Source organism: Desmodus rotundus, chromosome 6 (assembly GCF_022682495.2).
Source record: "Desmodus rotundus isolate HL8 chromosome 6, HLdesRot8A.1, whole genome shotgun sequence".
NCBI classification, from domain to species: domain Eukaryota; kingdom Metazoa; phylum Chordata; class Mammalia; order Chiroptera; family Phyllostomidae; genus Desmodus; species Desmodus rotundus.
In genome coordinates this window covers 122643978-122671726 of record NC_071392.1, presented here as the reverse complement: position 1 = coordinate 122671726, position 27749 = coordinate 122643978, and the positions used below count along the sequence as shown (strand labels likewise).

Sequence of the window (27749 nt, the reverse complement as noted above, 5' to 3'; positions counted from 1 at the left end):
TTGACACTTCAAATCTCTCTCTAAAGCCATATGTACATATGTTAAAGTAATGGTATAATGAATTTCCATATTTTTTCTAATAATGTTTGAAGTTAGATTTATACTTTTTTCCTAAGAGAAATATTTCATCTTTAAAGGGATTTTATCAAACTTCCAGCAGCACTTGACAATATAGGGAATCTGGTGTGAACTTAATGAGCTTAAAATGCTCTAAAAACATCATTTCATTTATTTATTAGGTCTTCCACAGGTATTTCCACTGCTGTCCTGGGCCACAGGCTTCCAGCTCAGGTGCCTTGGGTACCGTCTGAGTTTACAAAGAAAAAAAAAAACCCTAATTGTCTTTTAATATGCCCCCTTTAAAAATATTCCACTAAGTTAGTGAGCCTCAAAGTACAAAGTAAGATGGAAAGGTCATCTTTCTTTCTCTCTAAAACATGAGGCTGGAGAGTAGAAGTCACATATCCAGGTGGTAGAAGGGCAATGCAGGTGACATAAATGAGTGACACATAATGAGCTGGGATTGTGGAAAAGTAAACAGCTCATGCTATTTATATGTCAGTTAGGAATTATGTATGATAGCAGATAAGACAGGCTAAAAGAAAGCGTTTTAGGCAAGATGGCTTTTCGCTCTCTTATGAAAGATGACTTTAGGCAGAAAGTCTGAAGCTACAGTGATAACTCCGTGGTTGTTACAGATATAGGGTCTACGCACCACATAGCAGAGCACCCCAGTGTCACAAAGAAGAGTGTACTATTGCTCATAGGTCTGCAAATAAGCTGGGAGAATTTTCTGGTCCAGGCCGGTGTTTCCACTGCATTTGTAGTCCTCGTTGGGTTGAGTAAGTGGCTCTGTGGACATCGACTGAATTCTCATATTTGGAGGACTGGTGATGGGTGATTTAGTAGGGTCTCAGCTAGGACAAATGGGTCCCACTCCACATGACCTCTCATCATTCTCCAGCATGAGGTATTTCCCATACCAGTGGAAGGCTTCCGAGAGAGTACACCCACTCAGGGCCTGTTGAGGTCTAGGCTCAGAATTGATGCTCTGTCACTTCTGCCACATTCTCTTGGCCAAATCAAGTCAAAAGCCCATCCCAGATTAAATGGGCTGGGAAACAGTTCCACATCTTGATGTCGCAAAGTGCATGAATAAAAAAAAATGCTGGAAAAATTAGGCCCCAATAAATCTATCACAAGTTTCTTCTACTTTGGCCTCTACCTGAAGAGACAACGGATGCATGGCTTCTATTCTTACCCCCTGGTCTAAGATGACTGCTGTAACTCCAGGCATCACCTTGGTTTTCTAGGCAAGAAGCAGTAGAAAGGGAGAAAGGCAAATAGGGACCATGTCTGCTTTCTGACCTAATGAGCTTTCCTTCAGGTCTCACTGAAACACTTAGGCTTACACATTACTTACTGACCACTCCTGGCTTTCAAAGGATAGGAAATACTTTTTTTATCTGATACCTTGTGCCCAAACAAAATCAGAGTTTTCATGTTCTGGAAGCCAATAGTGAGTCAGTAACCAACAGTATCAGACATAGTAACCACAAGACCCAACTTTTATTTTACTTTGATTATTGGGCAGTGTTACCAAACATTCTGCCTTTTCAAAATACCCCACAAATACAGAAATTTTATGTGAAATCTCCTTTATAAATATATGAATACGTAACTCAAACATTTAAAGTTTTTATTTTGAAATAATCTTAGTCCTACAGAAAAATAGTACAGTTTCTAGACATTCTTCCTAACTAATGTTAACATTTTATATAACCTGAGTAAAATTGTCAAAAATAGGAATTCAGAAATGGTGTGACTATGAATCAGGAGTTGGCAAGCTTTTTCAGTAAAGGGCCAGATAGTAACAAGTGTAAGTGGCTGTTTTGGTTCTATCATTGAAGCACAAAAACTGTCACAGACAACATGTAAACAAACAAGAATATCGGTGTTTTAATAAAAATTTTTTTTACAAAAATAGATGGCAGACCATATTTGGCTCATGAGCTGTAGTTTGCCAACCCCTAATACAAAGTAAGCTAAAGACCTCATTTGATTTTGTCAGTTTTCCCATTAGTGTCCTTTTCCTGTTCAGTACGAGAACCCAATTCCATTTAGTTGTCCTGTCTCCTTAGTCTCTTTCAGTCTAAGACAGTTCCTCTTTCTTTTATTATCTTTCATGAACTCAGTGCATTTCAAGTGTACTAGTCAGTTATTTTGTAGAATGTTCCTCGATTTTGATTTGTCTGATGGTTTCTCATGATTAGATTGAGATTATGCATAAATACAGGTACATATGCATGAGTTAGTATACACACGTATATTTCCTGACTCTGGCTGCTGAATGGGCCTGAAATCAATGACATCCCAGTAGCAAAGAGCATACCAAACCCCCAGATCTAGATTTCTAAATCCTATTCTCTAATGAAAGGACCCAGGGCTCTTTGGAGAAGTTGTTGATTCCATGGCTGGGGCAGAGAAAATTGGAATTTCCCCAATACATATGTTGTCAGAAAGTAAAATAGCACTCAGAAAAGAGCAAGAGGTTGTCCGAAGCACAGCTGAACCCATCTGAAGGAGTTCCCAATGGCCAAACCTGGGAGAAGTTGAGCAACAAAACATGAAATGAGAGTTTTAGATTGTAACACCTAAAATTAAAATAAATATCCCCAAGTACATGCTGATGTAAATAAATAATTGAATACATAAACAGGATGAAGGGACAGTCCTCTTTTATGGAAGATTTCCAATTAAATACATGGAATTAAAATAAATTCCAATAATGAATTAGAGGGCATAAAAAATTGCCATTGGCAAATGCCGCAGTAATAATTGTTGCAGACAAAATCCACTGACGTTTGCTAAAATCAGTGGGCTGACGTTTGTGGAGAACAGTATATTTGTGTACTCTGAAAAGTATCACCCCCAAATATTTACTAATTACAAAGGGGGGGAAATGTAATTTTTTACTACTGGCAGATATCACCTTAACCAAACGATCAAGCTTAACGTCACCAGTAATAAGACTTATCAACATTGTGAACAAGACTTAGCAACATTGTGAACAAGACTTACCAACATTGTGAAGGTGCGTTCCGAACGTTTAAATGTCAGTTTGGTTGGTGATAGTTTGCCCTTGTATCATCAGTTTGAAGCATCTACCTTAGAGCCCACCTTTGATAATACGTGATTAGCCACAGCTTTGTCATAAAAGTTAAAAACTAAATAAATGGTATTTTCCTGCCTCTTAGAAAACAATATATTTTCTTGCTAACTAGAAAAAAATGAAGTATGACTCAATCACAGTAGGTTAAATGAAGTATACATGTGTTCGGTATTCACTATATTAAAGTCCTAGAGTTGGTACAATTTCTAGAAAAAGAAACATGTAGCTATACTATGTTTTTAAAAACAACTCAGAAGACATGGTTATGTCTTTGAGCCAGTCATTTCAAATGTATAGCTTATACTTTGACCATTCTATTGAATTAAGCATCCCGGGGTTTATCTCTTTCCTTTCCAGCACATACAGCTGATCATTTTGCTTTAGGTACTAACATTTTCAGTTCTTGATAAAAATTCTTGGGCTTTTTTTCTTTCAGCCAGATAGTCAAAGTTCTGTCATGCTTTGCTTTGCTTTAAAAAATTCCTGTGCTTCATTTTGTCATGCATTTGGTTACTATCAGTGTGATCCAGAATCACTTACCTTATCAGGATTTCAGTTTATTGAAACACACTGGCCCTTAAAGATGGATTTCAGCAGAGAAATTGTTGTGTGTAGCCACTGCAGAGAGAGCTAGAGCTGCTGAGGTTGCTGCTGCTGTTTGACTGTGACATTTCTAAGTTGATTGAACTGTAGTTGTGCTCGCTTTCTCTCTCTCTCTCTCTCTCTATATATATATATATATATATTTTAGTTGACTCTAAATTTAAACTTCTGAACGATCATATTGAAAAAAAAGTAGCCAGTGGCCCAGAAAACAGAATTCATGAACCTAAAGATCCATGAATTTAGAATGTGTGCATATGAATAAAAATTGGGTAGGAATATGAATGTTTGCGATGAGGCAATACTTTACAACAAATTACAAATTAAAAAGCTGACAATGCAAACATCCCAACATAAGAAACAGTGTATTTTTATTAATAGACTACCTATCCCTTATTAATAGACTACCTATCCCATCCCTATAATACATTTTAGCTGAAAATGTTCATATCTTTACCTTTAAATATAAAAATTATTTTGTTCTATAGAGAACAAAAACGTAATACAGTTTTTCCTTCAAGATGTCTGATTGAATTTTATTTTTATTACTGACATTTAGAAAAGTATGTTTGAGTATCACATTTTGTTATCAGTACTAGCATGTATACTTATTTAGAATTATCAAATTTGGGAACACCTCTATCACATTTCTTGAATATATGAACCCTAACAAATCAGTGTATTTGTGATTAGCTTATATAGTCACTAATCTTAATACTCTTTAAATTCACAAACCATATCACCAGTTACACATCAATGTCTTCCTTGTTATAGCTATGTTGAAGTTTAAATTATCTTCATAATCATCACTTATGGGAAATCAGGAAGAATTTAAATATTTCCTAGTGTTCATATGATTCATTTGACTTTATCAATTGAATTATCAAACAAAAACCCATCCATTACTTATGTTCACAACTTCCCTCTTAGTGAATGCTTTGGGTATGATCTGAAAGTTATTTTTGGTCAATAGAGGTTCCTTCGATGTCAGAATTATTTCTGTTAATTTAATTATTTTAAATGCTTCTGTTTCATATTTCATTATTTTTTCTTAGGTGTCTCTTATTTTATTTGATTTTTTGCTCTAGAAGTGACAAATTTAAGCCCAATAATTTTATTTGCTTTTAAAAATCATGGTTCTTTAGATAAAACAAATTCTGTTTTTTTTTAATGTGATTTCTTTTTTATGAATGTGTAATTCCTTTCATCCAGTCTCCACATCTCCCTTCTGACAACTGTCAGTCTGTTCTCTGTATCTAACAGTCCGTTTCTGTTTTGTTTGTTTCTTTATTTTGTTTATTAGGTTCCACACATAAGTGAGATCATATGGTATTTGTCTTTCTCTGACTGGCTTATTTCAGTTAGCATAATATACTCCAGGTCTATATCTATATTCTTTCACAAAAGGTAAGAGTTCCCTTTACAGAGCTCAGTAGTATTCCATTGTGTAAATGTACCACAACTTTTTCATCCACTCATTTACTGATAAACACTTAGGTTGCTTCAAAATCTTGGGTATTGTAAATAATGCTGCAGTGAACATGGGTGCATACATTCTTTCAAATTAGTGTTTCAGGTTTTCTCGACACATTCCCAGAAGTGGAATTCCTGGGGCATAAGGCAGTTCCATTTTTTTTTTTTTGAGGTAACTCCATACTGCTTTCCACAGTGGCTGTACCAATCTTCATCCCCACCAACAGTGCATGAAGGTTCCCTTTTTTCCACATTTTCGTCAACACTTGTCTGTTGATTTATTGAGGATAACCATTCTGATAGGTGTGAGGTGATATCTCATTGTGGTTTTAACTTGCATTTCCTCAATGATCAATGACATTGAGCATCTTTTCATATATCTGTTGGTCATCTGTATGTTCTCTTTAGAGAAGTATCTGTTCAGGTCTTTTGCCCATTTTTTAATTGGATTGTTTGGGAGGCTTTTTTGGTGCTGAGTTCCCTGAGTTCTTTTTAAATTTTAGATGTTAATCCCTTATGAGATGCATCATTGCCAAATATGTTCTCCTATTCAGTGGATTGTCTTTTCATTTTGTTGTGCAAAAACTTCTTAGTTTGATGTAGTCCCATTTATTTATTTACTTATTTGTTTCCTTTGCTGGAGGAGATATATCAGAGAAAATATTACTATGAGAAATGTCTGAGATATTACTGCCTGTTTTCTTCTAGGATTTTTATGGTTTAAAGTCTTACATTTAAGTCTTAAATAAATTTTGAGTTCATTCTTGTGTATAGTGTGAGAAAATGGTCCAATTTCATTTTTTGCACATATCTGTCCAGTTTTCCCAACATCATTCATTGAAAAACTATCATTACCCATTTCATGTTCTTGTCTCCTTTGTCAAATAGTAGTTGACCATAAAGACATGGGTTTATTTCTGGGCTCTCTATTCTGTTCCATTGCGCTATTTCTGGGCTCTCTATTCTGTTCCATTGTCTGTTTTTTGTTTTGTTTTGTTTTGTTTTGTTTTGGCCAGTACCAAGCTGTTTTGATTACTATGACCTTGTAGTATAGTTTGATATCAGGTAGTGTGATTCCTCTAATGTTCTTTCTCAAGATTGCTGTGGCTATTTGGGGTCTTTTGTGGTTCAATATAAATATTTTGAGTACTTGTTCTAGTTCTGTGAAATACTCCATTGGTATCTTCACAGGAATTACACTGAATGTATAGATTGCTTTGGGAAGTATTGACATTTTAATGATATTAATTCTTCCTATCCATGAACACAATGTATGCTTCCACTTATTTGTATCTTCCTCAGTTTCTTTCTTCAGTGTCTTATAATTTTCAAATAAAGGTCTTTACATCCTTGGTAAATTTATTCCTGAGTATTTTGTTTTTTGATGCAATTATATATGGAATTATTTCTTAGTTTTCCTTTTGTCTAGTTCATTATTGGTGTATAATAATACAACTGATTTCTGGGTGTTTATTTTGTATCCTGCTACTTTACTGAATTCACTTATCAGGTCTAGTAGTTTTTTTGGTGGAATCTTTAGTGTTCTACATATACAGTATCATGTCATCTGCAAATAATGACAGTTTTACTTCTTTATTTCCAATTTGGATGCCTTTTATTCTTCTTGTTGTCTGACTGCTGTTGCTAGGACTTCCTATACTATGTTGAATAAGAGAGGTGAAAGCGGACATCCCTGTCTTGTTCCTGATCTTAAAGGAAATGCTTTTAGTTTTTGCCCAAGTATGATATTGGCTGTGGGTTTGTCATATATGGCCCCATCCTAGAGCCACACAGCTCAGTCTGTTCCAGATTCTGTCTGGAGCCTGATTTCAGCAGGGAGGGCCACCAGGAGCTGGGAGGGTGGGGCTAGTGGATCTCCCATAGGTAGGAGTCACTGGTCAGGCTTGGGGGAAGGTGAGGATTGTGGCCTCCACCCCAGAGCCACACAACTCAGTCTGTCCTGGATTCTGTCCAGACCTCCTCTCCAGTGAGGGGCCACCAGAAGTCTGAAGGTGGGGCCACCAGAAGCTTGGAGGGTAGGGCTAGGCTATCCGAGTTTCTTGGGAATGTGAGGGGAAAGGGCTCCACACCACAGCCACACAGCTCAGTCACTGACACCTGCTGAGTCTGCCCAAACCTCTGCTCCCAGACCTCTGCCCCCAAACCTCTGGCCCAGACAGCTGACTCCTTAGCAGGGCTTGATCTCTGCAGGGTAGGATGACAGGGAGACCAGAAGATGGGACTATTGCTTTTCCCCAAGCTGATGCCATAAGGAAGGGAGTGCTCCACCCAAGAAAGATGGCATCTGTGGTGAGGGAGAGGGACCCCAGCGCAGGGATTCTGGTGGCTGACACTTCAGCTCTCTTCCCAGTGCCACAAACCCGAGTCTCTCTTTGTGTGACTCTAGTCTGTTCCACTCTCCCTCTGCCAGAGCCCTGCATGAGTAGCTGCAAACAAGATTTTGTGAGTTGCCCCTTTAAAAATGTGCCTGTGTCTAGCAGACTCCTATCTCTCCCTGGTGGACAGAATCCCCACTGATTTTCATAGCCTGATGTTAGTTACATGGCACCTCTTCCTGGCTCTGGCACTCTGAGCTGGGAGTCTGGAGTGGAGTTCAGACCCCACACTCCTCAGGGGGAACCTTTGCAAGCTGAGTTATCCCTCCAGAATATTAGCAACAGCACTTGGGAGCAGGCCAGCCCTTTTCACAGCTCTATCAGTCCTACCAGTCCTACCAGTGGCTTCTTCTGTAAATCCTTGGTTATAAGACTTCTGTTCAGCTAGTCTTCAGGTGGTCGGTTATTCAGGTTGATTGTTCTGTATTTTAGTGGTAATTCCAGTTTGGTTCTGGGAGGAAGTGAGTGTAGCTTCCACCTACTCTACTGCCATTTTGGATCTCTACTTTCCCTCCATGCTTTAATAAATAGATATAAAGATGATATAAAAATGTTCCCTTTCATAAACAATCAATGCAGGGAAGGTTGACTTCTCACTTGCTTTAATGCCACCTTCAGAACAACTTTGTATATTGCAGTTAAATTGTATGTTCAAACCTTGTTGAATTTTGTAAACAAAATTTTTCGTGAATCTTTGAAACTACATTTTATCATACTTAACATGTTGATGTGCCCATGTTGCAAGGCTTAAGAAGCTTTATAAAAGTCAGATTTCCTCCATGCATATATATCCAGAGCTGCAGGGCGTGGAGGAAGTCCTTGTGTCATGAGGCTGGCAGCAAGGCTAGAGAGGTGTCCGCGGACACCTGGAAACTGTCGCTGCATTTGATGACTAGCAAACACTGAACTGTAATGGAAATTGACTGCGCAACACATAAATACATCCCACTATTTACAAATCCAAAGCATCCCCAACTTAAGTTTCCTTTTAGCTAGAGCCCCAGAATAGCTATAGCCACCCCAACTCCATGCAACACCTAGAAAAGTGTGATGTAGGAAGTTGGAATGCAAAGAGACAGCTGTCTTAACCAGTTGCTGTTAAAATATCTTACATTTGCATATTTTGCAAAAATATATAATCATGTGAACATATTGTAAGGTTCTTCTTAGGGCCTTGATGTCCACGAACAAGTGAGTGACCATGAACCCTTGGTCTGTGATACATTAATCTCTTTTCCTTGTTGAGCAAGGAAGATATCAGAAGCCAAGTCAATGAGTACATTAATGACAAATTAGTAACTGAGTGTTGGCAATTCAACAAAATCCTGGAGTACTCTGAAAATCTTATATTTGAGAGAAGTGTCTGAAACATGACAATAACCCTCAAAAAGATCATACTCCAGGACCAAAAATTTTAATAAACTCTAAAAGTATTAATTAATTTTTTTTGTTAGTCAGTCAGGCTGGCCTTTCTTGGAATGGGCCTGTACAAGTGAGGGAGCCTGGGTTTTGTGGTTCATTTATTTATTTATAATTCAGTTTCTGCTACTAATTTTTATCTAAATGAGCCCAGAGACTTGAAATTCAGACCCCCAGTTAAGAATCGTTGCTTTAAAGGGGAAGGGGAGCAGTTATATTATATGATCTCACCTGTAAGAGGAATCTAATGAACAAAATAAACTGACAAAAAAACAGAACCACAGGCATGGAAACGTGGAACAAGCTGACAGTGATGGTGGGCGGGGAGAGGGACAATGGTGGAAAGAAGGGGACAGGGCTAGACAAAGAACATGTATGAGTGACCCATGGACATGGACAACAGTGTGGGAATTGACTGGGAGCAGGCGGTGGGATGGGTGGAGGAGGGAAAAGGGGGAAAAATTGGGATAACTATAATAGAATAACAATTAAAAAATGAAAGAAAAGGACCCGGGGTAGCCCTTCTGTCTTGGCATCTGTCTGTTTCTCTCCCCTTGTTTCCCCACCATTCCTTTATCTTGTCCTCTGTCTTTGGAAATCTAAGCTCAGCAGGATCAGCATGACAGGGTGCAGATTCATTGAAGTGGAGATTAGAGACTCTTCATGCTCCGGAGACATTGTTACTAGTTTTTGAGCTATTGTATTTTACTGTTTTCTATGTCAGATTCACTTCATTTCTGTACAACTCAAACACTTAGAAATTAAAATAACGTTTCTAAACCTAATGTTGTATAGTGATTCAGAGTCCCTAAAGTTCTTACCCACACATTATTTCATTTAATCCCTTGAAAATTGTGCAGATATGTGCCATCATGTGAACACACACTGTCCTAAGCTTGGGTTCAGAATGACGAAGCTCTGACACAGAACGGTTCAGTCAGTTAAGTTCAAAGAGCAAGTACACGCCAAAGGGTTAGAACTTGGGGCGCTAGCAAATAAAAACTTTAAGTGCCTTTTCTATTCAACCAGAAAACCAGTGTATCCACACTTAATTGTTCAGTTGATTTTTCAACATAAGAGGCAGTTACTCCTAAAATAAGAGTCAATACATTATAAACTGCTCTTCCAGATGAAAAGAGCTTTGACATGGGATCATTGCCTTAGTTCACCATCCTGAAAGGCCTGATCCTTCCATTGTCTCAAGGGGAATGTCTCGTAGAGGCCAGGCATCTAAATGGTATTTTCTTGTAGGAAAAGGTGAGATGTTTTTAAAAATCAAGTTTCATTATTACTTGAAAAGAAAAACAAAATAGTTCTCGACTCCTATTCAAGGAGGTACAAAGACAGCGATTAGTTCTGTAGGCTCCTGAGAAGTTTCCTTAGAGAGGGTTCGCTGCAATAGACAGGTGCGTAAATATTACGAAAATGCAGTCCCCTGTGTCACAGTTTTCTGCCTTTGAATAAAAAAGCCATTTTTAAGTGGATTAGGTTTTCTACTTTCCTGAAGTTTTCTCAAATTTTTAGTGTTTCTGTTATGTTGTTTTCTCCCATGGAAGCAAAATATAGCTTATTCCAACCATGAGGAAAGAGGAAGGAATGCCGAGTTCAACTCTGGAAATAAATATTTTACTATATAGAGAGACAGAGATCACAGAGGGGCAGGTGAATAGCAAGAAACAAATGTGATGTTTTCAATTCCTCAGAGAAGGTTTATATTAAACTGTCCCTGCCGGCGTGTGTTCTGCTTGGCTTTTACACTGCCAAACCTACTAATGGACCCTTTGTGTATCTAGAGTTTTCCTATTAGATGAGGAGCGTGGCATCTAGTCGGAGGTATGGGATCATCCACATTGTAAAGTATGCACAAAGAGAGAGCCATCATAAAAAGGCACAGTGCTGAAGATATATTTCCAAGAAAAGATGATCCATACTAATTTCTGTTGGAAAGATTCTATTTTAGTAAAAATAATAAAAAGGTTAAAAACTAAATTGTGTTTTAGGCTTTCTCTAAAATCCTTTTTTTTCCTCTTTACTCCATTGTCTCACAGTTGCTGGGAGACTTTGACCTGATGGGGTTTAGCATTGTTCATGATTTCATAACTTACTGGAGTTCCTTTGGCCAGAATTTAATATTAACGAGGCCAAGGTCAGAGCCTATTCTCTTTGAGGGGAAAAAAGAAGTTATGTTTTTCCAATATAATAGTGCAGACCACCTATCAAACCTGCCATTCACAAATGTGCATCTCTGGGTATAAGGGGAAGCAGATAAAAGGATGAATAATGCAACAAACATTGAAGATTGCAGGACTGATGGGACCCTTTTCATGCTGGGTCTAAAGCACCTTAAGTTGTGTCTGTGTCAGATATTCATCCTTGAATATGTGGAGGGAAAAAAGTGTGCAAGCACTAAACTTTTTGTACTAATGTGGTTGATGGTAACTCTCTGTTCTATATAAAATAGAATCTTCGAGTGTCTTAGTAATTTGCCAATGAGCCCAGTAATAAATGCATATCTCAGAGTCAGTCAGTTGCCACTGGTAATAAAGTTTTTGTTTTTTTGGAAGGCAGCTATGCTCACCACTATACCACCAACGCCGCACAAGTTTTTGTTTTTTTGTTTGACCTGATGGTCAAGGGGCCCAGTGTTGAGGGGTCAGTTTATCTGATAATCTGTGGAAACAAAATGTGCAAAATGGTGTAGACTTATGTGTTAAAAAGTTAGCTGTGTTTCTTTCATAGCTGTATTTCTATTTTTTGTAGCACGCATTACAGCCATTGAGATGCTTTTTATTCTCCTAAGTCAAAATGTAGGTGAACTATATATAATTTTTCAAGTTATCACAAGTCACTGCTTTTAGGTTTTAAGAGTTAAATTCAGTTATCTAAAATGCTGTTTAGGTTGGTTTTATAATTAATAAAAACAAGAGCCAACACTTTGTACTATTCATTATTGGCCAGGAGCATTACATAGGCCATTTTCACCATACCCGCAAGGCCACTCCCTGTTAGAGAAAGTGGACCGCCTCTCCAGCTTTCAGATGAGTAAATATATTGTGGGAAAATGAATTGCCCTAAACAATGCAGCTAATATAAGGTGGAGCCACATCTGTTGATTCTAAATCTAAGCCCTTCCTCTTAAAGGTTAGATATATTAAATTTTATTAAAATTAAATATTAAATTTAATTGGCATCTGTACCTCATATTCAGATGTACTTTACCAATTGCCTCAGAATGGTATAGCCATTATCGGAACATAGTCTACTTAATACTGAGATTGCGTTTTTTTAAAGTTAGCAGTGGCAATGTGGTTTTACCAGAGATGTACTCGTGTAGGTAATGGTTTCTTAGTGGCATGTTTAAACAGAAAGACATCTGAGAGGAGAGTTTTAGTGATGATCTAGGCATGTATTAAAGTAAGGTTTTGGCATCTGATTTATTTTTAACCTGGTTATTTGCAGAATAAGTAGAAAATTAAAAGTAATGCTAATTCTTACAAAATAAGCTCAAAGCAAATATTGGTTAATTATAAAGTATGATAATGTTATTAACAAAGTATAAAAATAAAATGTACTTAATTCATTCTGTTTTTCTGGGCAAAGGAAAATTATTTTTGGAAAAGGAATTATTTTTGTAAAATGTACTAAATTATGTTATTGTCATGCAATAGACCCATATGGTTACATCAATCCTGAAACTGTATTTCCTGGCAAGGTGACTTGTCTTCTGATTTCTGAAATAAATGAAGAGACTATCAAAGGACTGTAAAAGGAAATTATGTCTATTTATATTTTAGCTTATTGTGAACGAAATTTTTATTTTTAATTATAGCGGACATTTGATATTAGTTTCGTGTACAGCACAGAGGTCAGACATTTATAGAACCCACAGTGATCCCCTAGGAAGTCTTGTACCCGCCCGGCACCATGCAGAGTTCTTACAGTATTGTTGGCTGAACTCTCCATTCTGTATTTTACATCCCAGTGACTATTTTGTAACTGCAAATTTGCACTTGTTAACCCCTTCACCTTTTTCATCCATCCTCCCAATCCCCCTCTCACCTGACAACCCATTTTGAACTCCATTAAAAGCACATAAAAACTGAGCTTCCAGGACCATCCTCCTAAGATTTCTTGTTACCTATGCAAGACATTGCATTTAAGCAAGACCTACTAATCTTGACAATGGTATTTTAACACCAGGGCATGCTTTTCAGAAGGTTATTTTACCAACAAGTTACTTTCCATGAACTACAAATTATTTGAGGTTAATGCTTTTTTTTCTCCCTAATCCTCACCTAAGGATTTGTTTATTGATGAGAGAAAGAGAGAAACAAACATCTATCAGCTGCCTCCTGCATGCACCCCAAACAGGGATCAAACCCTCAATCTAAGTATGTATCTTGACCAGAGATCAAACCTGCAGCCTTTTGGTGTGTGGGCTGATGCTCCAACCAGCTGAGCCACCCAACCAGAGCAAATGAATTGAGGTTAAGTTTAACCACTTTAAAATATTGAGAAGTAAACTTCATTGGAAAATCTTTGCAACCACTTTAAAATATAAATATGTATTCCTAAGGAAGTCTTATATATTTTTAAATGCACTAGAAAGTAAATACTTAAAGTGTAAAGCCTCCATTTTTTATGTCATAGAGGACTGGCATTTTTACAAAAAATACAAGTCTGCTAAGTGAGTACATTGTGCCTACAGTTAACTGATTCAGGTAATAAAATGAAAGCAGGCATTTCTTATAATTATTCAAGAAGAGAAAAATGGAGTTGTCTTCTGGGGGCAGTTTGAGTTTTCCCATCATGAATAAGGTGGACTACAAGCCTATAATTATTTTCAGGGAAGTTTCTGTGCACTTGTCTGAAAATTGGACGAGCAATGATTAGTATCAGGAAGAAGAAAAGAACTGGATCTGGAATTTGTCCTTTTAATAGGTTAGGAGAGAATAACTGCTTTCATTTCCTGGATCTTTCACGAAGCATATGAAAGCTGGATTTAGTCTCCTTCTGCCCTATCAGTAGAATTTATTGTTTACTCATTTAAATAGCAGTACTATGCTGAATTATAAGCAAAGTTAGGAAAATAGATCTACGTATAACTTTGATTCAGCCAATGTGTATACAGTCAATCCTCATTTATTTATAGATGTTGTACAGTATTTGCAAATTCACCTTCTGATTTCATTTGCAGTTCTGTGCCTTTCGTTGGCTATTCTGCTGTTGGAAGTGGCTCCCCAGCATAGTGCTGACGTGCTATCTAGTGCTCTAAGTGCAGGAAGGTGTGCCTTGTGGAGAAAATACATCTCTTAGATAAGCTTCCTTCAGGCATGAGTTATAGAGCTGTTGGCTGTGAGTTGAATGTTAATGAATCAACAATAGATTAAATAGGTGTCTTTAAACAGAAACACACATAAAACTGTAACACATTGGTTGATTGATGAAAATGTTGGGGGCAGAGTCTAGCAGACACCTAATCCCATGTTTCCCCTCAGAGCAGTGGTTCAGGGTTCACAGCAACATCATAGAACATAGCTCCTGCCAATAGTAAAAACTGACCATATTAAACATGTGTGATTACAAATTAGTGGGCTAGGGGCCAGAGATTCAGGGACCAAAGACGCCGTTCCTGTCTCCACTGGGCTAGCCGTGTGTTGGAGACACAGACTCACTATGGAATGATTAGAGAAAGTGCTGAGACAGATGCAGGCGACGTGCCTAGGGGAGTCTCATAGGGCCTGGTGTGTAAAGGTAATAACACACAAATCAGTAGCTGCGTGCCTGAGGGAATGATAGAAACAGTTTGGAAAGGATGTACAGCATGTAGGAGAATGTAAATGAGTTTATATGTTCATTTTTAAACAGAGCATAATGTTGGTGGGGTTCTGATTCATGTAGCTACCATGTTGTTACAGAAATACACTGTGGCAAGATGCTTCCACCTCTTGCCAAAATGGACACTGGGGAAAAATGAAGAGCAGTGAAGAACTCCAGCGAGAAATTGCACGACAGAAATAGCCACACTCCTCTGGAGTCTGATTCACCCACAGCCATCATAAAAAGGTAGGGGAATAAATTATGTCATGGTTTTGCCTTTTTAAATTTTATTTTACATTTTTCATACACACACATGAGGGAACATTATTTGACCACAAAAAAGAAAGAAATTTGGCCATTTGTGACAACATGGATAGACCTTAGCATTATTCTAAGTAAAGTAAGTCAGACTGAGAAAGTCAAATACCCTATGATCTCACTTAAGCGTGGGATCTAAAAAATGTTAATAAAGTTTAAAAAAAACTGAACTCATAGATACAGAAAACAAACTGGAGATTGCCAGAGCCAGGGGAGGGGAGAGGGGCTGGGCTGAATGGGTGAAGGGGGTCAAAAGATACAAATTTCCAGTTACGAAATGAGTTATGTGCCAGGATGTAATAATAATATGTTGCATATCTGAAAGTTGCTGAGAGCAGATCTTAGAAGTTGTCATCACAAGAACATAATGTTGTAACTGTGTGTGATGAGGGATGTTAACTGGACTCATTGTGATTATTTTGCAATATATGCAAACATCAAATCATTATGTCATACACCTGAAACTAATATAATGGTACATGTCAGTTACATCTCAATGAAAAATAAAAATATGCAATAGTAAAAAAACAGAAAGTATATTTATTTATTCAACAAATATTTGTTGAGTGACTGCTATGTGCTTGCAAATTGTTCTAAGCACTAGGGATATGATTGTGAACAAAAAAGGCAGGGGTGTGGCCTTGAAGGAGCTGACATTTTAGTGGAGGAGATGAGTAAGTAAATAAATGCAAAAAGTTATAAGTAAAGGCAGCCATTAATAAAGTTAGAACATGGTGAGCAGGTAACAAGATACTGGGTCATTGAGGCTGCTTTAGTTTGGGTGTTTGAGCAGACCACTCAGAGAATTTTGAGCTGAGTTGAATGCTGAAGAGCCAGCTGAGTAAAGGTGTGAACATGGGACATTTTATTTGCTGTGAACCAGGATCTGGATGGATATGTTCACGGCTCAGAAAGCAGACCTATATTGCTTTGAGAGGGGATTTGGAGAAGCATGACATAGGAGATGCCATTGGAGAGCCCTTTAGACATGGAGAAGCGTCTTGACTTTACTCCAATGGAGACAGAAGCCCTTGGGGAGTTATTAGAAGAGGAGTTTATATTATTTTTTTTAAAAGGCTACTTTGCTTTATTTATCTAAAGGGTAGGGGGCTCAGTAATAGTGGAAAACAGGGTGCTGTTACCTAGGTAAGAGGTAATGGTGAGTTGGCTTCAGGACATGTCATTCGGGATAGATGGCTTTAAAATATTTTTTGCATGTACTTCGGCTGGATTAAACTAAATGACCCCCAATGCTTTTTATGAATTCCCAACATAATTCTAATTTTCATATGAAGGGTATGCTGTTCATTTGTATTTTAATATAAAAGATTCAAATGGCAATTTATTTTGCTGTTTCAAAGAACAACTTATGGTGTATGTTTGTGGCCTGCTTTCGAAACTTAGAGGGGTTGATGTGAAAGTGTGAAAAGAAATAAAATTCTTCCCTGAAATCTCATGTTCAGTCAGGTGATCTTATAACACTTGGCAGCCAGAGCCTTCCAAAAGCTTCTGTAGCTCCTCTCCCCCTTCTTGCCTCGTTCCTGACTTCTAAGAACATTGTTAGTCAGACCATGAGAGGTAGATGATAGGAGGGGTATTCTTCCTGATAAGAAACCTATGATTACTTTAAGGACTAGAGACTTAGACTTTAAGACTGAAACTGTTTTTAAAATTTATTTATTTTATCCTTACCTGATGAGGACATGCTTATTGATTTAGAGAGAGGAGAAGGGAGGGAGAGAGAGAAGAAGAAAAACATTGATGTGAGAGAGAAACATCTGTTAGTTTCCTCTTGTGTGCACCCCAACTGCGATGAAACCCGCAGCCCAGGCATGTGCCTCAACTGGGAATTGAACCTACGACCTTTCAGTTTATGGGACGATGCTACAACCAATTGAGCCACACTGACCAGGGCAAGACTGAAACTTTTATACTGGATTATTCCAAGGTGGCACATTGAAATAAAAACTAAAATACTTCTTAAAATTGGTGTTTCAAAAAGACAAGATTATGTGGATTTAAGCAATGTTTTCCAGAGAAACGAACACTCTCCACAGTGAGGGCTTCCTGTATTGGACTATGTGACCATTGTGTGAAGGGGTGGGGGATGCTGAGAGGGTAAGGAATTTTGCGATGACCTTGGCAAGTAGGGCCAAGATTCCAAGAAGCCAACACTCACTACTGGGGCATGGACCAACCTCAAACTGTGTTTTTGGAAGAATTTTCATGATAACTCAGCCAAACAGCATTTTAAGAGCTCAGCAAAGTGCAGAATCCTGCTTTCCAGTATGCACAACTTTCTGAAATGACTCTAAATTTAAGTGCTGTAACAACCCTTCTTCCTTCTACCCCAGACCCTTATCAAAAGGCTTTGGTTGTCAGAGAACAGCCTCAGTGCAGCAATTCTACAGTGTCAGGTAATTGAAATCCATGTAAAGCCGCAATAAAGGCAAAGGATAAAGGATAAGGTGCAGCAGGAGAAAGCAAGCCCAGCAAACATCAGAGAGAGCTGAGACTTTCTGGTACAGCTCCCAGAGTCCTTTCTCCATCTCAAAGGCTGAACTTCATCTTCTGATTATGAGCCACCAAAATACATATGTGACCCCTTTGTCTCAGAGGAGCCAAGGCTCAAGCTTACTGAGGGGTATTTTATATCCCACAGCTCCAGTAGTTAAAAGCAGGCTTTGCAAACATAAACGGGTGCAAACCATCCATCCATACAATTTAAATAAACAGTATAGGATATCTCTGGGGAAATTTTGGACTTTTAATAGCATATTATAAATCACTAGCTGGTGAATTTCACTTCTGTTTTGGCTAAGTATCAATATCATGGTTCCAGGTGCCCTTCAAGATAAGCACAGAGGTACCCAAAATCAACTGCAAGTTAACCCTCTCTTCGTATACTCAGAGAATCGAGACATGTGAATACATCTGAGAAGACCTAAAAATGTGACACCATATTCTGTGATTGGTCTTTTCATATACTGTATTGGATACAACTCTTTGATTAGCTGGAGAGATCATTAAAAGGCATTAAAAGGAAGTAGTGATTGGGTTCTGGAGCAATGAGGATAAAACAAAACACAAGGAGTAGCAGTATCTTAGGTTGGCTTCCCTGGACTCAGATGGTAAGACAAGAACTTTGGATAGTCGTTTATTTGGCAGGTGGTGCCACTGTGCTTTTCTAGGGGAGTGGGTATGTGAGATGGGGAAGAGAAGGAAGAGAAAAGGTGCATTACCACTGCTGTGACCAAGAGGCACATGATCTCATTGGGTAATTCTGGGATACAGCATGCAGCATACCTTGGATTTCTCCTAAGGACAAGGAAACTGGGATTTGTAGCTACCTTCTCCCATCTGGCTTGGTTGAGGGCTTCTCCCCTAGGAGGAAGTGGGTGATGTTTACTCCCTGGTATTTGTGATCTGCCATATAGGTGGACCAAGGGGATGCTAGCAGCCAGAGGAAGCCCCCAGGCAGAGTCCCAGGTGTTTGCCATTGGAAGCCGCCATCATGTCAACATGCACAGAAATTATGAATTCCAAGGGGGTATGGATGGAGCACCTACAGTTCCTGCTATAAGAAGTGATACAATGGCAATGATAATCATGATCATATTATTGAGCTATCATTTATTAACTATATGCCATGTGCTATACCAAATGCATTATATGCATTTTATTTCATTCCTATTTGTTGAGCATTCATTCTGTGCTGTGTTAAGGGGTGGCAAATCTATATTTCATCACCAAAATCCTGCAGTGTGTACATTATCCTAGTCTTCAGTTAATAGATGATCAGATAAGGTTGAGCAAAGTTAATCAAATTCTCTGGAGTAACACATATAGGAAATAGAGTTGGGATTCCAACTCTGATTTGCCTCCAAAAACCCTCCCTTGTGCATCATTGCAATCCTGAATTAACTAATCAATCATTGATGTTTTTCTGGCACCCATTATTGAAGAGTTGGCGGTTGATACTTATATTTTTGGATACAAAACAAAAATTGCCCCTGTTCTCAAGGAGCTCACACATTTGTGGAAGAGAAAGACAGGAAAACATGTAGTGATATAAGGGCTATAATAGAAGTATGCTGTAGCTGTCAGAAAGAATCAAGAAAGGGAGTATCCATGGTTTCTGTATAACAAATGAACACCATGACTTAGTGGCTTAAAACAGTAAGCATTATTGCTCATGCGTCTTTCAGTTGAGAAGGCCTGATCTCAGTCAAGTTCATTCATTCATCTGCAATCAGCTGAACATTGGCTGGAGGGCTGAATAGTCTAACTGGCTTCACTCACATACCTGGTAATTGGTTGGATGAAGCTGGGTCAGCTCAGTTCTCCAGCAGGCTAGGTTTATTCCCATGGTGGCTGAGGAAGTTTTAAAAGTATGACTGAAAGTGTGCAAGGCTTCTTGAGTCCTAGGCTCCAAACAGTCACTTCTGCTGCATTCTATAGGCCAAAGAAAAGCACAAGGCTCTGTGGAAATAGACTCTCCAACTCTTGATGAGAGGAGCTTCATGGTCACATTTTGAAAGGGCTTTGACACAAGGAAAGGAAGCTCTAGATTGTAAGCTATCAAGAACAGAAATATCTACACTTGATCTTAGCAAAAAGGCCAAGAAGCGATGGGAACAGAAACATCTGGATTAAGGTTCACAGAGTGAAGACATGTTCCCCAGCCAGAAAAAGTAGGAAGCCACTGTAAGGCAAGAAAGATAGTATGTGTTCAAAGACACAGAAGCATAATGTCTCACAATGCTGTCGGGTGACTTGGGAATGAAGGCATACAGTGATGAGGGAACGAGAAGGGGCAAGCACAATGGGAGAAACAAGAAAACTGTAGAATGTGTCAGAATGCAGGAAAATGCAAGTTAACTTGCAGGCAGAATAATATGTTTATGAAAAAGTGATAAGCAAATGGGAAAACAAATAAAGGTCAATGAGTGGATGGTTGAGTGGATGGATTACTGTAGCCACATAATTAACAAAATGATAAGATTTTTCTCTTATGAAAGGATTTGTATGATTTGTATTTATTTCATAAAGGAAAAGAGGGAGGAAGGGACGAAGGGAGGAAGGCAGTAACTTGGTGGGTGCTTAGAGAAAAATGTGAGGCTGAGAGTGGGCCTAAACGCAAGAACTTTTCAGCCTCTGTGTTGGTGACTCCAGGAGGGTGATGCAAAGATGCAGATTATGTGATAGAATCTCTTGTGTGGTGCACTTTCCGTAAGCATGCTAAACATAGCGAGTGGGTTTTTGTGGAAATTTGTTAAGGATTTTTGCATTATGGTCCCAAACTGAAATTCCAAGGCTCTGGACCCCGACAAGGCCAAGTTTCTGGGCAATTAGATAGAAATTGACATTCGGGAACTGCGCATGTGTGTTTCCACTGGGATGTATGTGTGAAATGGTAATTTTCAGTTCATGGATTTTTTCACTCTGAGATTGAATTGTGTAAATTAAATAGAAGCCTTATTCTGCGGTATTCCTAAGTGACTTTTATTGTTCTCCTGGCCTGTGTTTTAAGTATGATGCTCTCCCAACTCACCAGGTGCAGCACAATTTAAGTGTGAGGCTTAATAGGTTGACATGAACGTCTCCAGCTCCTTGGAGGCAAAATGGGAACTTGACTGGAAATAAATGCTGGTAAGACACGTGAATGGTGAATCCAAGCCAAAATATTCACTGTCGTTGGCTTGGGGAATGTATTATGTTCATTCTTCTCTCCCAAATATGTCGGTGATTCTTTGCTCTCTATTTCTGAAAAGTGAGATAATGATGGCATTTTCAAAGAGGTAAAGTAAATGAAAAATAACATAGCTAAAGTTAAATAAAAGTTAAATCTGATAGCAAAGATATAAAATCCAGTGAATACTCTCTGGAAACCTAATGACTGATTCATTTACTAAGGTTTCTTTGGGGAGCTGATACCTCCCCACCCCATTTCCCAGCTCCCCTCCAGAGGTAACCACCATCCTAAGTTTGTGTCAATTCCTTGCTTAAAAGAAGAACCAAACATGAATATATCGTTCACGTTTGCTTCCATTTGAGCTTTATGATAATGATGTCATTCATATAGTTTACAGATTTGCTCATTCCACTGAACATTGACGTGTCTAAGATTTCACCTATGTTGTGACATGTAGCTGTAGTTCATTTTCACAGCTAAATATTACATCATGTGAATATATCACAGTATTTATTCTCCTGTGAATGGACATTTCTCGTTTCCATAGTCTGTATTATGAAAGTCCTATGATCATTGTTTATATATCCCCTGGCGCGCGTGCAGGTGTTTCTCAGGGCCACATAGACAGAAATGGGTTGTTCGGGTGTGAGATAGACAGGCGACCCATCATCCCAGTTTGCCTGGATCTGAGGAGTTTCCTACATGGCAGGATATTTAATGCTGAAAGCAGGACAGTCTCAGGCCAACTGGCATGAATAATCACCTTAAATAAATATGTGTTCAACTTTACAACATAATAATAAACTGTTTCCCAAAGAGATGGTAGCAATTCACACGCCCCAACCAGCGGGAAATGGAAATTCCCTTTGAGAGCCGTTCTCCCTATGCTTGGTGTTCTCAGTATCTTAATTTTTTGCCACTCAATTGAGTGTGAAATGGTATCTCACCGTGATTTGAGTTCCTTGGTTGCTAATGAGGTCTGTATCTTTTTATGTTTTGTTCGCCATTTGTGTTTTCTTGCCTGTGAAATGTCTTCTGTACCTTTTGTTGTTCTTCTTTTGAGTTGTTTTGTCCAGCACATCTTATGCATCTCTTTGTATTCTCTTGGTGTCACCACCAACTAATGACATTTTGCCAACAGTAGCTCTAATGACATTTTGGACTCAATAATTTTTGTTGTGGGGGACTTTGCTTTACATCGTAGTATGTTTACCATTATCTTTGGCCCCCACCCACCAGATGTCAATAGCTCTTCCTGTTGTGACAACAAAAAAGTCTCTAGATGTAAAAATATCTCTAGTTACATGTTCCCTAGGGGACAAAAGTTGTACCTGGCTGAGAACTGCTGACCCAGATCTTTAGCAGCTTGCTCCGGTGTGAGAGAGAAGGGAGCAAACCAGATGCATTTCCTCTCCATTTCCCTCTCTGGTGGCCCGTTCCAAGGCATATGTCCCTGTACTGCACATTTAGAGGAATCTCATGTCATTTAGCAGATGCAATTGCTGAACTACTGGCTGTGTTTCTTCACGGTTTAGGCAGTGCGGTGGCCAGGACAGCAACGCATCACCTTGTCTTCCTCTTTTTCCTTCCGCGTTTCCTTTCTCATCCCTCTCCTACCTTCAGATCACATATTCCAATGAGAGCATGAGTGCTGAATGTTTGTCTCAGGATCCATTTCCTAGGAAAACTGAGCTAAAACAAAAGGTTGTAGACAGGAGACCTTGTGGGTTTTGGAACTGATTGTGTGTGTGGTAAATTGGAATGAAAATAAATCCTGGCATGTAGCAGCATCACAATTATTTAAGCTTTCACCTGAGTAAGTTGGGATAAGACTTAAGTGGAAGGTCCAGTGTTGGGAGATCTAGTAGCTGCAGTACACAATGAATGTTAGAGCAGTGGTGATTATATGGATTGTGGAGTAGGGTGACTACTCCCTTTTGTTTTGACCTGCCAAAAAAAAAAAGTTAGGCTGAGGGTGGTTCATTGGCAACTTCAGACATACTCTGAAAGCCAGAGGGCATCTATGGCAGCTTTTTTTTCAAGTTGAGGTAACACTGATTTTACAACGTTATACAAGTTTGAGGTGTACAACATTATAATTTGACATTTGTATATACTATGTCATGCTTTCCAACAAAAGTCAGTAGTTTCCATCTGTCACCATACTCTACGGCAGCTTTGAAAGTAACGTATCTCTGGTCATTGCATGGCAGACTGTGATGAGATCCAGGCCCAGGATTGGACTTTAAGGTTGGCAGAGCTGCAAAGGAGACTGCACGGCTTTGTATGATCTCCTACTTCAAACTCATGGCCCTGCCTCACAAGGATGCTGAGACCTAGGTTGAGTTCACTGGGGTAGATGATATTGAGAACCTTGAACTCCTAAATCCCCCTGAACCATTTTGGAGGACAGGGGCAATTTCTTCCCCCCTGACAGAAGAACAGCCTCCCTCGCCTGAAGCACGTGCCTCATAAGATGATTATTATTCTCCTTCAGATCTTCCTGCTACTTCTAGTTGCTCCAAGATGATAACTAGAATACAGTCTCACAAAAGAAGTATCAGCCCTTGTCCAGGAAGAAGTAGCTTACACCTTGAAAAATTGAAGGACCTGGCTAGTATGTGCCATCAGAACCAAGCAAACCCACGTGGGAGTGGACTTGGAATGTATTTTGGGGAAGGGGAGATATACTAATGTTGGATCAGAAATGATTTCTTGATATAGGAGCACTCCTTCATAACTCAAGGTGCAATCATTTGTCAAGGACACTTGAAGCTGGTCCTGATGGTTTTTTTAGGTTGGTACTTTGAAGCCTGTGCACTATGACAACCTATAGCAAATGGAGGGGAAATTTCCCAACTTCTTTGATGCAGCCTTGAAAAAGGGTCAGATGGCTCGGGGAGGAGGGTTAGAATGGATATTGGGACGGTTTCAGGTACAATCTAAGAATCTATCACTTGAGTATGTTCCTAACTGACCCAGAAGGTCCAGAGGACCTTCCCCCCAAATAGTAAGATGGCCTCTGGGGAGGGGTGCCAGCACCTTAGAAAAGCCAAAGGCTGTCATCGCTTGATGTTCAGAGAAGGTGTCTAGGAGTTGGACTTCCTAGTATCACTGGGGTGATAGGACCCAGAACAACAGAGACTGAGTAGCAGACATTACTATTATGGGCAATGTGGACTTTACCATAATGTGGATCTGATCATGGCTAAAGGGCCTGGAAGTCTTTGTGACAAAATAATTGAGCGGCTGACTGGGATGCTGCACAATTTGGGTAATTAGGAGAAAAAAAATTCAAGAATATATGACCATGGAATATCATGGCCCCTCCCAAGTTTCCACATCTGAATCAGCTCACAGACGGCAAAGGAATCATGATGGTCGGCTCACGCTCATCGTTATTTCATTTTTAATTATTTTGATGCTTTATACATTGTTATTTTGTATTTATCTGCTAATTATAATACATGAAGCACAATGGGTGTGGAAACCAGTTTGTTATTTTGTCAACTTTTATTCCTGGTATGTTTCTCCTTATGAGGTACGGAATGCTTGATTATGTGTGAGGGAATCCTTGGGGCCTAAAGTAAGGGTATTTTCTATGGAGACTGTTGCTTTACTTCCTATTTATAAAGTCAGGGATAACTTTCACCCTCTTTCAAAGTTCCATTCTTGGTCTGTCTAGGACTTAACTGCCCTGCCTTGCTTTGTGAAGGGCCTAAGACTTGGTCTCTGATTCATTGTTGTCATTGACACATTCCCTTAGGTCTGTCCTGCCCTTTCCATTAATTTACTCTCTATGTGGGTTCTCTGGTTCCATTTCCCTGTCATTATTTTGGTGTGGCAGGGGGTACTCAGATATTTCTTTTACTATCTAGTGAGCCAATTTTTGTTTTAAAAATATGTCCAGGTTATTTTTGTATTTTAACATAAGGAACCTTCAGATTACCTAAAATGCATACTACCAAAATGAAGTAACTTTGGCAGCATGAATATTATTAAATGCAATTAGTAAGTGTCCAGTGCACCAATCATAATGGGATTGGGTTTGGCCCAGGAAGCATTTAATTGAACAGATCAGAGGGGCTGCTTTTCTCATTGTCGGATATCTTGCTCACATGGTTAATAGATGATGATCAGAAGACTGGCCTGTGGATGCATATCCTGAGTGAAGTTTCGCTAGTCAAAACAAGCTCCCTGGCTCTCCTCTCCATGCATTTTCTCACGGACATTTAATACTGAGATTCAGCGTATGCTGAGCTGCCCCTCTTATTTCTGCTGTCTTGGAAGCAGGCTCGTGTATAGTACTTTGAGAAAGATTTCCACATATTTCATAGTTGGATGTGTAAAAAAGACAACTTATTGACTGTATGGAATACTCTTACCTTTGGAATTACCAAACCCCCGTAATCTCAAGGAGAGAAATGTGAATGAACTTGACTGATAAGCCATGGGGTTCTCGTGCCCACAGAGACTAGGCAGTATAAGAAACAGGTGGTGGTTGGAACTGTGCAGACAGGGTGGGTTGTGCCTTTCTAAACCAGTGGCACTTAACTCCAGGCTGTTGTTTCCCTTCGGGAATGTAGTACAAGTTGACTAGATATCTAATTTCATAAAGGGAAACTTGAAAGCTGGAGTTTTCTGATATTATATCTGCCAGATTTTAAACATTGATTTATTAAAAACAAACAAATATGCAAACAACAAAGAACCTGATTGTGGAGGAAATCAAACCACATTTTCAGGCAACCTGAAGAACCTGATTGTGGAGGAAATCAAACCACATTTTCAAATTTAATCTCGCCTGCAGACAAGTTCAAATGAACAACATGTATTGATAGCTTGAGACTGATGAATTTCAGAAAGTAAATCCTATCTGCATGGCAATTTGATTATTGTGTGTCAAGGAAAATAACTTTTGTCTTATTTTTGCTTTTGTTTTCTGGGTTTTTTGCTTGGAATTTTCCCCCCTAGTAAAAATTAAAAGCCTAGTGGATACTGTATTGATAAAGCTTCAGGCTTTAACATACAAACATACAAAGATATTGTATGTGTGTGTAACATGGAAACATGCAAACAACTCAGAATCTCAACAAAGCTGCACTATGATGCACCAATAGCCACCCTAGATTTATTTCCAAGGAAAATTAGTACTTAACGCATCTATTTATAATAGTCCCAAACTGGAAACAAGCCAAATGTTCATCAACAGAAGAATGATAAATAAACCTGGGTCTGTTCATTCTCTGTGCAACAATGAAGAGAACATACTACTGATAAAACAACATGGGAGAATCTCACAAACATTATGTTGAGCAAAAGAAGCCAGACGTCTAAAAGTATGTATTTGTGACTCCATTTGTATGGCGTTCAGAAACAGGCAAAACTAAATTGTGGTTTGAGAACTCAAAAACTAGTTTATGTTATAGAACTCTAGAAGGTACACAGGAGCCTTCTAGGGTGCTGGCAATGAATGGTCTGTCTCATGAGCCAGGGGGTGGTTTTATAGCTGTAAACAGTGGAGATTTCTGTGTTCTCTGTGCAATGAATAGAACATCAATAACTAAATGGGCAGCAGGGGTTGGTACAGGGAGTTCTGCAGCTCAGAGATGACCTCTGAGTAATTTAAAGGAGATTTTCAAGGACATTGTTTGCCACAGGTGTGAGAGAAAGGGGAACTGACCCCTTGAAGGTCAATTCCTTCCATTCCTCTCCAACATGTGATGTCTCCAAGGCAAATACATGTATGTATGGAGATAAAGGCATTCTGCTTCCCCATGTGGCATGATCATCCAATTTTTCCAAGTCTTCCAGGTTTCCCACCTATGAAATAGGAGTTCTTTTAGCCATCGTAGACATTTGGAGTTTTCCATAAAACCTAGCAACTTAAAACAGTGGGGCTTTGGAGAGCATTACTGTTTATACTGGTCCCATACCTTTCTCTGCAGTATCCTAGTCTCTGAACATTAAAAAAAAAAAATAGACAAACCCTCTCCCTTCACTCACAAGCTTAATATTTTTTATAGTTCCCCAATGAATAGACTTAGTGGAGGGAAACAGGTATCACAGTCTGTTTCTCCGCCACTAGATATTTGTGCTACCACACAGATTGCTTCTCATGCCCCCGGGGCAAGTGCTGCCCCCACAGGAAGCAATTGGAAAGGACCATAATAGAGCTCCCAGCCTGTTTTATTCAGCATCTGTTCTTTCGGATAGAAAGTGGTCAAAAGGGGAGAGTGTCTGTAGTAGAGGTGAAGGAGTAACTGGAGAAGTGGAAGCACATACTCAGTCCTTCAGCCTGGAAGGGCTTCTGCTGATAAAATCAAGACTGTGTATTCCAAACACATGTATGAGTCCTAGTTGCTTATGCAGCTTCTGGCTTATGTGGCATGGAGTGCGAGAGCCAGAGATCTGGTTGAAGTACAGGGGATGCAGAGCTGGGTGTTGTGTTGTCACAGCCCATGGCTGACACTCTCACCTACCTTCCTAAAGACTTTGTTCCTAACTGAAAGTTTTAGGCACGTCTTCACATAGTACTCAAAATATAAAACTACTCAGCACTTACCTCACTCATCTGTAACCTAGGAAAGATAGGAAAAACTGGAAGATGACTTTTGTGTCAACTTCCAATTATTTTTATATGTTTTTTTAAAGGCACATTAAGTCTTATGACAAGTTTCATGGGAAGTTTGGCATTTTATTTCAGTTAATTTTCATTTGGCAGAATCAAATGCACCTGATTTGGGAGTCAGGTGACCCCAGTAGGTTTTGGTTGCATCCCGTTGAGCCTGCAATGCAGTCTTGAGCTCACTTCTTGATGTTTCTGAGTACAGAGTGAAGCACTGTGAAAACA

General features: G+C 39.0%; 1 protein-coding gene across 2 annotated transcripts in view; it reads left to right on the top strand.

Moving 5' to 3' along the window:
* The window catches only part of PAK5 (p21 (RAC1) activated kinase 5), a 270051-nt gene that overhangs the window by 93485 nt on the left and 148817 nt on the right, over nucleotides 1-27749 (top strand). For both annotated transcript variants that reach the window (XM_024559536.4, XM_053927281.2), the window contains exon 2: nucleotides 14982-15129. The gene's annotated coding sequence lies outside the window, so the exon portion shown is untranslated. The remainder of the gene's footprint in view (nucleotides 1-14981; nucleotides 15130-27749) is intronic.